Source organism: Chenopodium album, chromosome 11 (genome assembly GCF_948465745.1).
Source record: "Chenopodium album chromosome 11, dcCheAlbu1.1, whole genome shotgun sequence".
Classification (NCBI taxonomy): Eukaryota; Viridiplantae; Streptophyta; class Magnoliopsida; order Caryophyllales; family Amaranthaceae; genus Chenopodium; species Chenopodium album.
The window spans coordinates 19,412,987-19,430,922 of NC_137844.1; the positions used below are offsets into that span (position 1 = coordinate 19,412,987).

At 35.1% G+C, this 17,936-nt stretch overlaps 1 long non-coding RNA gene across 5 annotated transcripts; it reads left to right on the top strand.

Annotated features, from left to right (window-relative positions):
- The first annotated feature begins 2,085 nt into the window (after positions 1-2,085).
- On the top strand, positions 2,086-12,612 carry LOC145568701 (uncharacterized). 5 transcript variants are annotated; one of them, XR_014095895.1, is made up of 9 exons: positions 2,086-2,251; positions 3,383-3,491; positions 8,488-9,323; positions 9,453-9,694; positions 9,775-9,987; positions 10,091-10,114; positions 10,307-10,411; positions 10,494-10,933; positions 12,254-12,612. It is a non-coding gene; the product is annotated as an uncharacterized LOC145568701 (long non-coding RNA). The 5 variants fall into 5 exon arrangements; XR_014095897.1 differs by having other exon boundaries at positions 8,492-9,323; XR_014095894.1 differs by having other exon boundaries at positions 2,086-3,491.
- Positions 12,613-17,936: the final 5,324 nt, after the last annotated feature.

Genomic DNA, 17,936 nt, shown 5'->3' on the forward strand with positions numbered 1-17,936 from the left:
TGAAGGTGACTACACCAACTGGAAGAAAGATCTCCATAACAACAGGACAAGGACCAATGTTCGACGAGTCTGAATCATTTGAGTCTGAGTTTGAGTCTGAGTCTGAATTCAAGTCTTCTGTAGTCGAGTTCTCTAAACCTTCTGTAGTAGAATCTCCTTCTCTCCCTTCTACTTCAAAGTCTACTCCTAGGATGGTTAGTAGTCAAGTCCCAACGGACATTTCCTTATTCGATGTAATGATTTCTGAGTTCAATAACATGTCTTCTTCCGCTTACTCATCGTGTCATTCCCTTACTCAAGATGATGAGCATTGCTTAACTAACAATGAAAGTGACAAGGAAATAATTAAGGCAATGGAAACACTTGAGAATAAAACACCAGTAATTGAAGATACTAAAACGGTTGATATCTCAAAAGATTCAACCACTAAAAGAGAAGTTAAAATTGGCCTAACTCTTAATAAAGAAGAAAGAACCGATTTAATAAATCAACCAAAAGAATTCATAGATGTGTTCGCTTGGTCATACGAAGATCTGCCAGGTACAAATAGAGAAATAGCTCAACACACAATACCAGTAATTCCGGGAATGAAACCTGTAAAACAAAAGTTACGTCGAATGAAACCCGACGTAGCTCTTAAAATAAAAGAAGAAGTTCAAAAACAAATAACAACAGGTATTATAAAGGTATCCAAATACCCCGAATGAGTCGCAAATGTGGTACCAGTTCCTAAGAAAGACGGAAGGGTAAGAATGTGTGTCGACTACAGAGATCTAAATAAGGCAAGTCTAAAGGACGACTTCCCTTTACCACACATCGACATTTTAGTAGATAATACTGCAAATCACGCATTTCTCTCGTTTATGGATGGGTACGCAGGGTACAACCAGATTCTCATGGCTGAAGAAGATATGGAAAATACTACATTCATAACACCTTGGGGCACTTACTGTTACACGATAATGCCATTCGGGTTAAAAACGCGGGTGCCACTTACCAAAGAGCAGCTACTGCCTTACTCCACGACATGATGTACAATGAGGTAGAAGTCTATGTGGATGATATGATTGTAAAATCAAAAGACCGTCCAGGACACTAAGTAGCCTTAAGAAAATTCTTCGAAAGGCTAAGGAAATACAACATGAGGCTAAACCCATCTAAGTGCGCTTTTGGAGTCACCTTAGGAAAACTCTTGGGCTGTGTCATTAGCTCTAGAGGAATAAAGATAGACCAAACTAAGATCAAAGTAATCATGTCAATGCCGTCGCCCAAGACCGAGAAACAAATTCGAGGATTCATTGGCCGGTTGCAATACATAAGTAGGTTCATATCCAAGCTAACCACGATATATGAACCAATATTCAAGAAACTTAAAAAGAATGTGCTAGTAATATGGGACGATGAGTGTCAAAAAGCCTTTAAAAAGATCAAATCCTATTTCGCTAATCCTCTCGTATTAGCACCATCGCTTCCAGGAATTCCTCTTCGATTGTATCTAACAGTCACTAAAGAGACAATGGGAGCTATGCTTGCGTAAGAAGTAGAAGGTAAAGAGAACGACATCTACTACTTAAGTAAAAAGATGCTCGAGTATGAGGTACGCTACACACCACTTGAGAAATTGTGCCTCGCACTAGTGTGGGCCACAACCAAGTTAAGACATTACATGCTCGTTCATACAGTCTATGTGGTATCTCGAATGGATCCACTAAAGTATCTCTTCGAGAAATCTACACTTAACGGGCGAATATCGAGATGGATAGTCAACTTAGCCCAATTTGATGTAAGGTTTATGCCTCAAAAGGCTATCAAACACTACTACAAAAGCCATGGAATCTCGACACTATAGCCTCGACACTATGGAAAACCGTCAATATGAAAATATAAATCCCGTCTCACCTCGACGCTTATAAGTGTCATAAACATGGACCGACGATTTAAAGTGTCGAGATTATCACGTGCCCCATGTGATAAAGAAGCCCAACAATATCAAGCCAGCGATTGAAATTTTAGCCGGAAAATTAACACGCTCAATTGAAAGTTCAAAAATTAAAAAAAAATAAAGAAATAAAACAAATCAATAAACGCACCGCGCTAAACTCCTATACTGCTACACTCATCAGTTACCTTGTCCACTTTTTAGCTTTTGAACCCTAACATAATTCCTCTTTTGATTTTATTTTTCATTTCTCATTAAATAAGAATCGCTCATCCAAGATTGCTGGTGATTCCGACTGTCGATCTATTGAAGGTATGATTTTTTTTTAAAAGTTATCGTGTAGATTGTTTTTAGGGTTTAATTATGATTCGTATGAATTATGAAAATTACAGTAAAAAATGAGTTTGGATCATGATACAATTACAAATTACGCTTACAAATTAGTTAAAGATTCAAATTTATTCCTTTCCATTGAAATTTACAGGTTCTTATTTCTTAATTTCGTTCCCTAAAATAATGAAATGAAAATTTACGAATTCATGAAATTGAAAATTATTAATTTTGGAATTACATATTTGAAGTTGTTCCCACCTTGAATATCCAAGCTTTTTTCGCTTAATTCCCCTAGCCTGTAAATTAAAACTGATCAGTTTGCATGTATCATTATATTATTGGAAATTGTTGTTCAATTACATGTTTGTCATGTTCGGATTTCTTAACCAATAGTCAATTACTGGTTGATTGCAATATAATCATAGATTTAGTAGTGTTTTGTGCCTGCCTAAGTAAAAAATCTCATTACTTTCTATAGTTTAGATTAGTTAGGTCCTTTGGTCAACTAATCACTTTTTGATCTGTAAAAAAAAATGTAGCTCATTGCTTGTATCTTTTGTTTTCTTAATAAAAGCACAACATTTTCAGAGAAAGAAGCCTTTGTTTGAAAACAATGACGAAATATGTTTGAACTCTTAAAGCAGTAGTGCCTTATAGATGAGCACCGCAAACTTAAACAAAATTTGAATGGTGAAGTATAATTTAAGTGGAGAAAATGCACGCACTAAGCTTAGTGTGAATTGGACTAATGTAGATATTGTAAGATTTAAAAGTATAATTAATTAAAATAGATAATTAAGGATCTTAAAATAGAACCCTTAGACAATTTCATTTCATTTTGGAAGTAAGAGGTAAATCTGCAATAGTATGCCAGCTCAATTATGCTCAATATTGTGTTTCTTATAATATATCCCTTAATTAGAGTAATTCATGGACAACTTTGAGAAGGTGTATAATAATGCATGAGCTATGTCATTATTTTAACTTTTTGATACTTTGATATATAAACCAGAATATCCCCTTCACTTCTTGATATTTGTTTTTTACATAATTCAATATTCGAGTAAATTAATTTATTTTGTTATCTGACTCTTCAAATGTTAAACTAAGTGAAATTGGCTGTTGGGCACAAAGTGAAGAGGACAACAACAAACAAGATCATCTTAGTAACAAGTAGGATCAGGCTTGAATCACGTTTGTACTCTTCCAGCTAATTTAGGTAACTACTAATAACCTTTAAGACTTATAATTCAATGTATATGGCTATGGATGCATAATATGATATTTTGAATTCATATGTCTTCTCATGATTTTATAATTATCATGTTTATTCTTTGTTGTTTTTGCATTTGTATTTTTTTGTGTGGGTAAATGAGCCATCGTTTACTTAACTAATCATAATCATAAGTTAAAAGGTTATTAAACTTTGTCCTTTAATTACCGTCATTGATGCTTAGTTTATACAAATTTTTTAGTGATTTCTTGGTATTCCATTTAAATTGATTCCTTTTTCCATATAATGCATAGAATGATATACTAATAATAATGTGAGCATGTTATAGCAATAGTTGAAGACATGTGCAGTACTCTTATATGGCTTATGACTGAATGAGTTTCATGCTTTAAGCCGATTGTTAAACTTGAAAATTATTTAATATTGCTTTTTGTATTGATTTGTAATATTTTTTTTTTATCAAAAAGTAAATAGAAAGTAATTTGGTGTTTTTGTAGTCATGGATACCAGTTGGATTGATTTATGCAATGGCAAACCTATTTATTACAAAGGTTGCATGAATTTTGTTAAACTTGCTAAGAAGACTCTTATAGATGGGAAAACTCGATGCCTATGTAATAAATGCAAAGTGAATGAATGGTTACCCATAGAAGAAGTAGGAGGACATGTTTTGTGTAATGGTTTTTTTAAGAAGTATAGGAATTGGGTTTTTTATTGTACAATTGATGAATGGACCAATACCTTAGAAACCCCCATTAATCAAAAGGTAGTAGGTCAAGATGATATGGGTGGTTTGTTAAGAGAAGCCTTTAGGGATGACATTCTAGATTCTCTTTTTGAATCCCAAAACATGCAACAAGAAGAGGCTTCATATGATATGCACGAAATAGGTGGTTCATACGATATGCACGAAGATTTTGATTTTCATTGTGATGTAGGTAATGTAAATCCATCTACTAACTCTAGTGAAGAAGATGTTAAGTATAAAAGACTAATGGATACTTCTTATGAGGGTTTATACGAGGGGTGCACTACTTTCTCAAAGTTATCGTTTCATTTGCACTTGTTTCACCTTAAGTGTATGTTCTATTGGTCTGCTGAGTCATTCACTAAATTGCTTGAACTTTTAGTAGATGTACTTCCTTCCATCAAAGAGATTCCCTCATCTTACTATGAGGGTATGAAGATAATTAAGGACTTGGGATCAGGGTATGAGAAAATTGATGCATGTCCAAATGATTGCATGTTATATTGTCATACATCAAGGTGGAAAACTGTAAAAGGGAAGGAAGGCAATTCAAGTGAAAAAAGTAAAGAATCGTGTAAAAAGGGTGAGTAAGCTAAGGTATTGCGATACTTTCCTCTTATCCCTTGATTAAAAAGACTTTATATGTCATCTAAAACAGCAAAGGACATGAGATGGCATTTTGATCGAAAGGATGATAAGGTTCTAAGGCACCCAGCAGATGGTGAGGCTTGGAAAAAATTTGATGAAAGATATCAAGAATTTGCCGCTGATCCTCGTAGTGCTAGGTTGGTTCTAGCAAGTAATGGTTTCAATCCATATCGTCTTATGAGTTCTAATTATAGTACTTGGCATGTGGTCTTAATTCCATATAATTTACCACCATGGCTTTGTATGAAGCCATCATCATTCATATTGTCCTTGATTGTTCCTGGTAAATATAGTCCGGGGATTGATATTGATGTGTATTTGCAACCATTAATCCATGAGTTAAAATTGTTATGGGATGGTGTTGATGCCTTTGATGCTTATAGTGGAAAATACTTTAAAATGCGAGCAGCCTTACACTCCACTATAAATGACTTCCCTGCATATGATATGTTGTCTGGTTGGACTACAAGAGGTTATAAAGCGTGTCCTTTATGTGCCCATTCCACTCACTCATATTTTTTTAGTGGTAAAATTTGCTACCCTGGACATCGAAAATGGTTGCCACTTGATCATCCTTTTCGTTCTCAAGCCCATTTATTTGATGGGACACAGGAACATGATGTTGCTCTAGTTCCTACAAGCGGGGAAGACATTTTGAAGGAACAAGAAAGGATTAATTATGTATATGGAAAGTCTAAAAAATCCTCCCATAAGAAAGGAGATAGAAAGAAAGGTGGGATATCCACTAATGAATTTGATAATGACCATGGTGAGAAAGATTCTAATAATGTTCTTTGGAGAAAGAAAAGTACATTTTTTGACTTGGAATATTGGGAACACAATCTTCTAAGACATAATTTAGATGTTATGCACATTGAAAAGAACGTTTGTGACAATTTGTTAGGAACTCTTTTAGATATGGACAATGCTAGAGATGACAAGAGTGCAAGAGAGGCCCTTAAGAAGTTAAATATAAAATCTCATCTTTGGATTGATTCAAGTCAAAATAACTATATGCCTCCCGCATCATACAACATGTCTATAGAAGAAAAAGAATGGTTTTTAAAAGTCTTACAAAAGCTTAGAGTTCCAGATGGATATGGATCTAACTTACAAAGATGTGTGAACATAAAGCAATGAAAACTTATCAATATGAAAAGCCATGACAATCATATCTTCATGCAAGATATCCTTCCTATTGCTTTAAGAGCATCAAATGCCACAAAAGTAATTGACTTGATTGAGGAGTTGTCTGACTTTTTCAAACGACTATGTTCAACTTCTATTGATACGAAGGAGTTAGATGATATTCAATCCAAGATTGTTTTGACACTTTGTAAGATGGAACAAGAGTTTCTACCAACTTTTTTCACACTCATGGTTCATCTATTGATTCATTTAGTGGATGAGGTTAGACTCGGTGGACCAGTTCATTACAGATGGATGTATCTGGTTGAAAGGTCAATATCTTAACTTATATTTTCAAAGCTTCGTTAAAATAAACAATATTATCATATTACTTATTATTCTTTTTATGTATTTTTATATTCACATTCATTTTTATATTACAAGGTACTTGGCATTTTTGAAATCTCATGTAAGTAATAAAGCCCAACCTGAAGGGTCCATTGTCGAAGGGTTCCTTTTTTGGGAGACAATTACATTTTGTTCGAGATATTTAGATAGTGTTAAGACCATATTTAACAGACTGAAAAGAAATGAAGATGGTATTATAAACACCATCTATTTATTTAATTCGGGCTGTCGTGTGGTTGGAAAACAGGAAAACTTTCGTCTTGATGATAAAAGTTTAAAACAAGCTCATCGCTATGTTTTGCTTCATTTAGATGAGATGAAACCAATTCTTGAGTAAGTGTCGCAATAAATTAATAACTTACTGTTTATTAAGTATTATTATACTATTAGTTAACATAATATTTTTTCTATGTCTAAAGTGATTTCATATACCAAAAAAGACAAGAGAATCAATCTCAAGTGAACGAAACTGTAGAAAATGGGTGGATAATCAATGAATTTTCTGGGTGGTTACAAAATCAGGTTACTAAATATCAAACTTTATTTTTATTTTATTATTTTTTTGCACATATAAAGTCCTAATTAGGCTTAACGTAAGATTTATTTATTTATTTATTTACATAGGTCCACAACATAGATGATAGTACAACATAAGGAAAGTTGAGAAAAGCATTAGCCGGGGGTGGTTTAAGTAATCGTTGTAAAAGGATAAAAAGTGTTATCATCAATGGTTATAAATTTGACATTGTGGATCGCGAGCGATATCGAAAGACACAAAATTCTGGCATTATGTTAGAGGCTTAAGGCCAAGAGTATTATGGAAGACTCAAAGAAATATATGAATTAGATTATTATGGTTCTCACAAGGTTATAATGTTTCATTGTGATTGGTTGACATAACAAGGGGTTTGAAAAGATACCATACTGAAAACGTTTGTGTAAATTTCTCGAAGCTGATGCACACTGGTCGAAATTTGCATGATGATCCATTTATTTTCTCGATCATCTCAAGCAAAACAAGTGTTTTAAATCGAGGATGAGATAAGTAAAGGATGGTTACATGTTGTTAAGACTAAGCCAAGGGACTTGTTTGATATGGGCGATGATGAGACTTAGTTTTGCATTTGTTGACTTTTTTGTTTAACACCTATAAATTTTGCTTAGATTTGTAATAAAAATGGCTCTAGAATCTTTATGTTACCTTGTTGTCCTAAATTGAACTGTTGAAACAAAACAAAAAAGTTTGTAATAGAGGAGCCCTACTTAATTCAACTGATTCTTCTTATTGAAAATTTGTTTATTAATAAGCAGCATTGTTTGCAGATATATACCTGTTGTCTTGTTTCTCACTGCCCTTTATAGTAGGACTTAGGAGGTGCATAGTTACTCCAGCTAAACTTTAGGTGATTAGTAATGAATTTCATTTGCACTGTAGGTGATGGATTTGAATTTTGTGTGTTGCAGTTTGAACAAAAAATAGTGAGATTCATTATAGAAAAGAAGCTTTTCTAATTTTCAATGTTTTAGATATCACTTAAATAAAGACTCCAAGGAGAGAGTTTTGGCTTTAGATTGGGTATATTGAATTTCAAATCTAAAAACCAAATGGAACCAAATTGTGTGATTTGTGTGTTATGTAAGGAGTATAGAAATATCTTAGCCTATTACATCGAGGATTACATGAATATTGGTATTATGAAAAGTGATTTATTCTGTAATTTATATCTGTTCTAATATGTACCCAACAATTATTATGTGTTTTTATTGTATTAACATACTTCTCTTCCATACTTTACAGGTGAGAGGTCTTATTGATTGTCTGAGTTCTTTACCTTTTTACACATGAGCAGGAGTACAGAACTGAGCTAATTAATTGTTTTTTTATTGAGTCTGTCTTTTTTTTCATAGTTTTGTTGAAAACTACGTCTTTTTTCTTTGGAAATTCACTTCGTATTATTACTGGTGGATTCAAATAAACTGGTGGCAGTTTCTTGTCATAGTTGTCAACTTTATGGACTGACTTGCTCTTAACCTTTTTTCCCTTTCAAGTTAGTCAAGATGAGTTATCGTAGCAAAAGAACAAGGGCAGTTGGCCTGGCAGCCACAAATGCACCTGATACTGTTTCAAATAAGGCTTTAAAATTGGTATCATCACAACCACTACAAAAAGAGCCTAAAGCTTCAATGCCTTCTACCTCAGTCAAAAAATCAGGGGAAGCCAATGGTAAATGGGGACCATTTACCCCACCAAACACTCAAAACCCACCTACATCTTCCACTACTAATATAAGTACATAACCTCCACCCCCAAAAAGCAATCCAATATGGAAGAAACCACTCATAAATGTACCAAAATCTCTTAGCAACACTAACACTCAAGACCTCCCTTTATCTTCAACTACCAGCACAAGCAAACCTCTGTCCCAAAAAAGTAATGTTGTATGGAAGAAGCAACACAGTGTACAAAATTCTCCAACCATCACTAACACACAAGACCTACCTTCATATTTTACTACCAACATAAGCGCACAACCTCAAAAAAGCATTCCTACAATGAGAAACCCAACTAATGTAACAAACCCTCCAAGCATAACTAAGACTCACAACTTCCCTTCATCTTCTACACAAAACACCTCTACCGTTCCTAAAAAAATTCCACCTCCGAAGCTATCAAAACCACCTATATTCCCTTTTATTTCCCATGCTTCTCATCAACCATTGTTACAAGAAATGCAAGATGATCATACTACAAAGTAAGGATAAAGATAAGCATGCATGTGATGGAGCAGCAAAAGAAAAATCTAAAATTTTCAAGCTTTGACGTCACGCATCGCTTCCCGAATGGCTCGGTGCAATTGAGTATGATGAAGAGGTTCTAACCATTGGTACATACTTATACTTATTGTCATGCTAAGCTAGGATCATTATTCGTGAATGCGCCCTATTTTTAGTGTTCTATTATTTTATGTGTTGTGTTATTAATACAATTACTATTTGGTTCTCTTTTTCCATAGATGCTGATGGTAAGAAGCGATTAATTAGTGGACCCATTCCGCTAATTGAGGTTTGGAATAACAATGGTGTTAAATATGTTGTGCATTTCAACGATTTTTGCCAACCAATTCAGAAAGGTGGGCATATATTGGTCCAATTCCTTGGTAGCATTGCAAAGGAAGAGTGTTTTTGCCCACTTTCAGATAAGACTTGGCGTAAGTTGGATGGCTCTTTTAAGAGGGACATCAGTAAAGCAATAAGGGTATGTATTCCATTTATCACTTAGTTAAAATTTGTGTTAATTATTATTTACATTTGCTCATGGAATTATATTTTATTAAGGACTGCTTTGTGATCCCCGATGAGGAGAAGTATTACACCCAAGCTCTACAGTGTGTTGATAAAGTATGGAGAAGTTACAAACATGATCTTAAGAAACGATACTTTAAACCAGATGAGAAATCAATAAGAGATATTGTTGATAATCCCCCAAATGGAGTTAGCAAGAGTAATTAGGTTAATTTGGTTAACTATTGGAATTCAGAGAGAGGGAAAGTAAGTTTTTATCATATGATTGTTACAGCTATCGCAATGAAACCATATATTCTGTTTCATTTTTCTCTATTATAAATTTTGAAAGTTGTATGAATTATTGCAGGAATTGTCTGAAATCGGAAAAGAGGTAAGAGCATCTCTAAACCAAATTCATAATTCTGGTGGTACAACCTTTGCGAATAGACGTGCTGATTATGTATTATTGATTTACCCATTGATTGCAAATATAATGCATAGTGATGCATGAAATTGTGGTTAGCAGTTTTTGAAAACGATTCAATATATAACCCTATATATCTCTATTAATTGTAATTTATAGAAAGATGAGCAAGGAGAAGAAAAGAGCCTATATGAACTGTGGCAACAATGTTATAAAAGAAAGGATGGAACTTTTTACGAAGGCACAGACACAGAAGATTTCCTGGTATTAGTTTTTTTTGGTTATTTATCTTCTGATTTTAGATAATTTGACTCTAACATATACATTTGTTATATATGTTGTGCAGGAAGATGTTAAGGCTAAGGCTGAAAGCTTAAAGCTTGCATACCCTGATGGTTCAAAGTCGCGTATAGAAATAGAGAATGAAGCTTTTGAGGCTACACTATATGGTGGACAAATTCCTGAAAAACCACAAGGCTTCGGTTTTGGAGTTCGAAGTGGAGACATTTATGGGGTGCGTGGTGCACTTAGAAAACAAGGGATTGGAAAAGGAACAAAAGTTGTGGAAATGGACAGCATGTCATCAGAGGTATCAAGTTTGAAAGAAGAAAATAAGGAGCTTCATAAGAAAAATGAAGAGATAAAAGGAAAGTGTGATGAGAATACAAAGCTACTTAAGACAATGAAAGCACTATTTTCTCAGTTTTAGAATCCTTTCGTAGTGGAGAAGTTTCGTCACAACTTCTAGATACTGCACAACTAGCCTTGCGTATGGCTAACCCTCGGGTATGGTTAAATAATTCCTCACTCCCTTCCTTGTTTATTTGGCTATGACAATCAACATATATTAATTTTGACTTTAGTATAGTGATTTAGTTATCCTAAGTTGTTGTTGTTGATAATGTATAATTTTTATAGAACTCAGTAAAAAAAAAAAAGTATAGCAGGGGGTAGTAGTATAAGCAAGGGACAATGACCAGTAGTTGGAATGATGGAATATAATAGTTGGAATGATGGAAATTTCCTGATAACACAACATAAGGCTTAACAGATGGGGGGAGTATCTTGAAATGGTTTTCTACATTATACATTAAAGACTGGCCAAATAAAAATAACAAGGAAGAAACAGGAGCCAGGCCAGGGCCATTACTATAAGGCAAGGGTAGAAAATCATAATAACACTGACCTGGCTATAAATTCCAAGCAATTGTTTATGGCACTGGATTCTGTTTAATTATTTATGCTGTGTTATCATTAGTTGGGTGTTGCCTGGTGGTTCTGCAATGGACTGCACTTATGCACAAACGATTTCACGCAACACAAAGAGAAAAATGGCAGAAGATAGTTGATTGGATTGATATAGCCGAAAGGCTTGGAGAATACACTACTACAACTACAGCTAATAAACTAATACAAACTTTTCTCAATGTGTTTTCCTACTCACTTCTTGTTATTTAACTTCTTACAACTCTACCATGTGACTTAGCCTTAATTGATATCTTAACTACTTTTGTCTTCTTGCCATAAGCTGCCAAGGAAATTGCTGAAAAGTACTTTAGTTGTCCCCTGCTTGTTGTTGTTGTTGGCTGTGGTTGTTTCCCTTGCTTGGTGTTGTTGTTGGCTGCCTTCTTTTGCTGTACGTATGTACTATGGGAGGTCTAGCTGTGTGGGTGCATTGCAGGTTCTAATCTATTCAGGATATAAATAACCAGAAATGAATCTATTGGGTGTTGCCTGGTGGCTCTGATCTGTTCATGTTTTTGTAAGGTTATATATAACCAGTATGCATTCCCCACAGATGGTCCTTATCTGGAAAAATCTCTGGATATCATTTATTTTGGCACGATGCTTTACTTTATCTAGTTTCCATATTCCCATAGATCAAGTTATAATTGAAATAGACAGAGTAGGTTAGAAGGTTTTCTCTTGAACCTAAAGAGGTTCGTCTTGCTTTTATGCTTTGTGGCTTTGTGCAATTGAGTTTGTAATAGCCGCTTATGACCCATTATTATAAGGCCTTTTATTTTCCTTTATGTTTTAGTTTGCTGGAATGAGATAAGTTTGTTTTGTGTATAATTACCTACATTTTGTTAATATCAATTTCAGGTTTCTAATGACTCTGTAGATCATGGTGGCGGAAGATTTGAATAATCAAGAGATGCGTATTAGCTCGTTCAACTATTGACTCACATTACGAACGAAACTTGTAATTATAATAATTAGTGTTAGTTTGAATGGTTTTTAGTGATGACTAAATAGATTTAATAGGTTTAACTAAGACTAGTTACACCCCCTATTTTACCTTTATGGTTTTCTTTTGGATTATTTAGATATTATTACTTAGATAAGCTTTACATCAAACAAGTTATGGTGTAATAAGTTTAATTTTGATTATATGCACGTATTTTGATGTATTATTGTAGTTATTATTATTATTATTATTATTATTATTATTATTATTATAATTATTATTATTATTACATCCCGCTTTGACGTATAATATTATTAATTTTATTTTCTAGTTTTGCACATTTAAATTATTGCTTGGAATTTAATATATATATATATGTGTGTGTGTGTGTGTGTGAAAATTAATTTAATAACATAAATGATATAACTAAAATTATGGACAAGTATTATATAGTCAACAAAAGCTTGGAAAAAAAGGGAAACATGAAATTCCCGACGCTTTTAAACGTCCAAAATGCATCCCGCCAAATATTCTACGAAACGCGAAAATAAAATTGTCAGCAGTTAATTGTGTCGACAAATAGAATTTTGTCAATTAAAAGTGTCGAGAATCTTGACACTTTAAAGTATCAAAGAAAATTTTAGACATAAAAAACTGTCGACATTATTGACGAGAAAAGGCGTCGAGAATTCTCGACGGCCAAATTCTCGACGCTTTGTCGTAGCGTCAAGAAATATATGCTCAACTCTTTTTAGCGTCGAAATTTAGGTAAAAAAATGTCAAGATTAGGCGGGTTTTGGAGTAGTGAAAGGATCAGTGGTCTCGGACTTCCTAGCAGATTTCCCAATAGAATATTTAACACCAATGCATGAAAATGATTTTCCAGACGAAGACTTGATGCTTACGGAAGATGATACTTGGACATTATACTTCGATAGAGACTCAAACCAAAAGGGTTGTGGCGTAGGAGTATTATTAGTATCACCTAAAGAAGAACACGTCCCAATTTCCATAAAGTTAGACTTCTACGTTACCAACAATGCCGCGGAATATGAAGCATGTGTGGTAGGCCTCGAAACTACTTTAGCATTAGGAGTAAAGAAACTTCGAATATTCGGAGACTCTTCCTAAATCATCAATCAGATTTCCAAAAGATGGAAAGTAAGGAGTGAAAGCTTAGCTCCTTATCAAACATACCTGGAAACTCTTACTGATCAACTCGAAAAGGTGGAATACACATATCTACCAAGAGAGGAAAATCAATTTGTTGATGCCTTGGCAAGACTAGCCTCAATGGTTAGAATTCCTAAGGAAATTGAGCAAATGCCTCTAACAATAGAGAAAAGGCATAAACCAGCTTACATCCAAGCTATAGAAGATGATAAGGTAGTTCACGAACAAGAAGAAGAGGAAGATACTTGGTATACTGACATCCTCAACTATGTCACCAAAGGAGAATATCCACTTCACGCTGACAAGAGAGCGAAACGAGCATTAAGACTTTTGGCTTCCCAATACGTGCTCATAAATGATGAGCTACACAAAAGGTTACCCAAAGGTAGAGCTCTCCTATGCGCAGACAAAAAGGAAGCCCAAAGGGCAATGAGAATAATCCACGAAGGAGCATGTGGAACTCATATGAATGGCAAAATGCTAGCCCAAAAAGTAATGCGTCAAGGATACTATTGGACTACCATGAATAGGGATTGCCATCACTCCTTTACACCTATACATCACCATGGCCGTTCTTAACATGGGGTATAGACATTATTATTGGAAAAATCACTCCTCCTAGAACAGGAGGTCATGAATACATCTTAGTAGCTATTGACTACTTCACAAAATGGGTTGAAGTAGCATCATATGCAAAACTCACCGCAAAACATGTAGCACTCTTTATCGAAAGAAGCATAATATGTCGGTATGGAGTCCCACATGAAATGATAAATGACAATTGAACTCACTTTCAAGCGGAATGTGAAGAATTGCTTCAAAAGTATGGTATTCAACATCATCATTCTTCCCCATATAGGCCTCAAGCAAATGGTGCAGTAGAGGCAGCCAATAAGAATTTAAAGACTATCATCGAAAAAATGACAGAAAATTACAAGGATTGGCCTGCCAAACTCTATTTTGCTCTTTGGGGTTATCGCATGTCAATTCTCTCATCCACAGGAAATACGCCATTCTCCTTAGTCTATGGGATGGATGCCTTACAACCTGTAGAGTTAGAAATACCTTCTCTACGCATCGCGTTGGAGAGTAAAATCGATGAAGTCGAATGGACTTGAGCAAGATACGAGGAGCTAATTCTACTCGATGAAAAACGACTAGAAGCTCTACATCATACTCAACGCTATCAAACTCGCATGGCTAGACACTTTAACAAGAAGGTCAAGACAAGAAACATCAAATTCGAAGACTTAGTGTTAAAAGCATTAAATAAAAATGTTCTAGACCCAAGAGGCAAATTTAGGCCTAATTGGTCCTGACCATACATTATCAAAACTATCCTATCAGGAGACGCCGCAAAACTAACTGATATGGATGGTAATGAATTCCCAAATATGACGAATCTTGACCAACTTAAGAAGTTCTACCCGTGATAACTTGAGTAATATATCAAGAGAGATACGTTTGGCCTGATCCCTTAGGAAAGGATACATAGGCAACCCTTTACAGGGTGCGGCCACGTTAATTTTTACAAACCTCGCATGCCCACATCAGTTCTCCAACACAGAACAAGCGGCACGCAGAATTCAAGTCCAGCGCAGCACGACAACATCTGTCGCTCAACGACAGGATGCATCACACCGCGACAGGATCGTCGCGCTACGACAAATTCAAAATTCCAGCGCCAATATTTCTTCATTGATCTGGGCGAATTTCAGTGTATTTCGAGAATTTTCGACTTCCGTACTCGAAAAATTTTCGAAATAATTCAAGTTGTTTTCATTACTTTTATAAATAGTTCAATGTAAAAAGTCAATTTAATTTAAAAGCTGAAAATTGCATTAATAAAAGTAAAATTACATTATTAATGAAATTAAAAATAAAGGCTTAAAAATAAAATTGACTTTAAAATACAAATTGACTAATAAATTCATAGTAAAAGCAATGCTCTAATCTGTCTTCTCTTTCCTAGCCCTTTTCCAACTCTTCTCCGCCTCTTCATCATCATCCATCTCTTTCACCAATAGGGATCCCTTAGAAGATCTGCACACAATTTTTGTATCAATAGTTTCTCCAATAGCCATTACACCATGTTTCTTTTCAACCCATATTTTCTTTTCTGCAAAGTCAGTTTTTCTTTTCTCCTTGCCGTTGGCAGTACTTTTCTTCTTAGGCATAATAGGAGTCTTGAATTCAACTCTTTCACCCAAGCGTTCCTTAGGAGGAATTTTCTTATCCCCTAGGCGGTTTTTCACATTAGTCTTGCTCGTCTTTCGGACTTTGTTGTTGTCCTTTTGAGATCTACCAACTAACCACTACTTCACATCCCTAAATAAAGAAGGAGGAACCTTTTGAGTAATAACTTCCCACAAAGGTCTAGTACACTAATAATCATCAAATCTCTCTATGTCTTGTGAAACTGGAAATTCATAAGGCGACGAAGATCTCTAGAGGGAATGGTTTGAGCAAGTCCATATTGTCTTTTCACTCTAGAAGGGTAATAAAAGGTCAACTTGGACAAACTAGGAAGACGGCAAAAAGGTCTGCTATTGACACCAACCATCTTCTCAATTTTCCACCAAGGAATAACCCATTTGATGGCAAACTCGCGAGTTTCAAAGATCCTACTCCACTCCCGGCGGCCCATCTTTATGGAGAAGCGCTTCTTCCTTCTTACAAAGCAATTTGGTGTATATTTTCAATATTGTCAAGAGGGCTGATTAATTCAAGCTTCTCCATTAGCCATATCTGCGAAAATTCAATGCAAATAATTAGTATTACTATACAAAATTAAATATTTTTTATTTCTGTAATTAAAAGTATTAATTTTCTACCTGTAATAATATGGGAGAACCTCCAAAAGGTGCTTTCGGATTCCTTTTTAGTTCATCCAAACTAAGCATAATTTCTCTAACAATTAATGGCATTGGATTTCTTCCCGATTCAATTTGCTCCATGAAAGACACTAATATTGCTTGACCCTCACGGATATTACCACTAGTGAGGAGATATTGGCTAAACATGCAAAAGAGGAAAGTCTTTCTCTTATAAACATGAAAAGACTCAGAGCGTGGTCGATCAAAATAAAAACATGCAAATTCTTTCAAATTATTACATTCCCATGCACTATATCTTTTAAGTCCCTATCCCTAAGGTTAAGGAAACGCTCAAAATCTTTATAATAATATTCGCTCACCTTAGGAATTACCGCAAGATCTAAAGAAGGGGAGCCAAGAATGACACCAAATTCTTCTGGTAAAGGGCAAATTTCATCAATACCCAATCTAAAGCAATGAGTGTCTGAATCCCAGTACTCTAAGGCGGTATGAACAAAGTCTATGTCAAGATCTACCCCCTTAATACCATACAAACCCCCCAAGTGGAAAAAGTCAAGCTCTTTCCTCTCTTTAGCAGTCAAAGACCGATACCACTCACGATTAAAATCACTAAAACTCTTAGACATGATTACTCGATGGAAAATTAAAGCTAAAATTATTTTTTTTCAGTTCGGGTTGTACCGAAATCGACAAATTTGGGGGCTATTTATAAACAGAACTGACGCAAACCGAATCCCAAAAGGATTCAAAAAAAAAAAGCTAGCGCGCCGCGACAGCTTAATTTTTCCCGCGTCGAGACAACGTGCCATGCTAACCGCGTTTTTTTTTCCAACTTCGACTCGGATTTACACTTTGACTTTACGGTTTTTACCTTTTCAAAGCCTTATCCAACCATATCACACATTATTTTTGGCAAATTGATTCCAAACACTTATCCCATATTTGATTATTTTAAGCTTAATTAAATTTAAGCTTATTTTTAGTCAATCTCAATTTTATTTTTCATTTTTTCTTTTTGGGGGAGAAAGTCGGATACCCTCCATTAATAATAAAAAATGACGGAAATTTTTGCGCAAAAAATTAGTCACAATTTTTTTTCACACACTCACATACACATAAAATGAAAAATAAAAGTGCAAAAAGATAAAATAGTCATAGTAATCATAGGATATATATACAATATGTCTAACATAAGTGTCGAGTCATATAATACAAATAAGAAAAGTCCTACAAAGTCAAATAAACAGAAATACAGGTACAACTATGAGGGCGGAGGAGGCAACTCTGGAGGAACTCGAAATGTATCAAAAAACTGTATAGTCCGAGGAGTCAATCCCTTACTAGCATCAGGATCACTAGTGATCAGAAGCGAAAGAGTAGGGCCAGCCCATCCTGGCTCACCCTACTGAAGTTCCAGCTGTTGTGGCTGCTGCGACGACGAGCCAACCTCGTACGTCCCACCATCCGCTAAAGGAGCCGATGTCGCGCCTCCTTGGCCAGTCGGCCTCCTCGATGCACCCTCGGAAGAAGACCCGGAACCCTCCAATACTGTAGTGTGCTTCGACTCCGCTCGACCCCCTGGTTCCCG